The 691-nt window shown below is 45.4% G+C and overlaps 1 protein-coding gene across 1 annotated transcript in view; it reads left to right on the top strand.

Moving 5' to 3' along the window:
- The window catches only part of ACTR10 (actin-related protein 10 homolog (S. cerevisiae)), a gene marked incomplete at its 5' end in the record, with an annotated part of 27,439 nt that overhangs the window by 19,858 nt on the left and 6,890 nt on the right, over positions 1–691 (top strand). The gene's annotated exons all lie outside the window — the stretch shown is intronic.

The raw sequence follows: 691 nt of genomic DNA, 5'->3' as shown, positions 1-691 counted from the left end.
CAGTAGTTGTGGTGCATCTGCTTAGTTGCTCTGCAGCATATGGGATCTTCCTGGACCAGGGATCGAACTGGTGTCTCCTACATTGGCAGGCAAGTTCTTTACCACTGAGCCACCAGGAAAGTCCTCAGACTTTTTCTATAAAGGACCAAATGCTAAATACCTTAGGCTTTGTGGGCCATATGGTCTCTTTTGCAACTACTTTGCTCTACAGTTGGAGTGCAAAATCAGCCGTGTGTGTGTGTGTGTGTGTGTGTGTGTGTGTGTGTTTTCAGTCACGTCCCATTCTGTGCGACCCTACGGACTGTAGCCCACTTGGCTCCTCCTAATGACTTTCCAGGCAAGACTACTGGAGTGGGTTGCCATTTCCTCCTCCAGGAGATCTAGGGAGTATGTAAATAAGTAAGCATGACTTGGATTCCAGTAAAACTTTAACAAAAACATACAGTGACTGGTTTTAGAAAAGGCAGAGGAACCAGAGATCCAATTGCCAACATCTGCTGGATCATGGAAAAAGCAAGAGCGTTCCAGAAAAACATCTATTTCTGCTTTATTGACTATGCCAAAGCCTTTGACTGTGTGGATCACAATAAACTGTGGAAAATTCTGAAAGAGATGGGAATACCAGACCACCTGACCTGCCTCTTGAGAAACCTGTATGCAGGTCAGGAAGCAACAGGTAGAACTGGACATG

Source organism: Bison bison, unplaced genomic scaffold (assembly GCF_000754665.1).
Source record: "Bison bison bison isolate TAMUID 2011002044 unplaced genomic scaffold, Bison_UMD1.0 scf7180017864254, whole genome shotgun sequence".
Classification (NCBI taxonomy): domain Eukaryota; kingdom Metazoa; phylum Chordata; class Mammalia; order Artiodactyla; family Bovidae; genus Bison; species Bison bison.
Note: the sequence above shows the minus strand (reverse complement) of the source record. Positions and strands in the feature narration are given on the sequence as shown.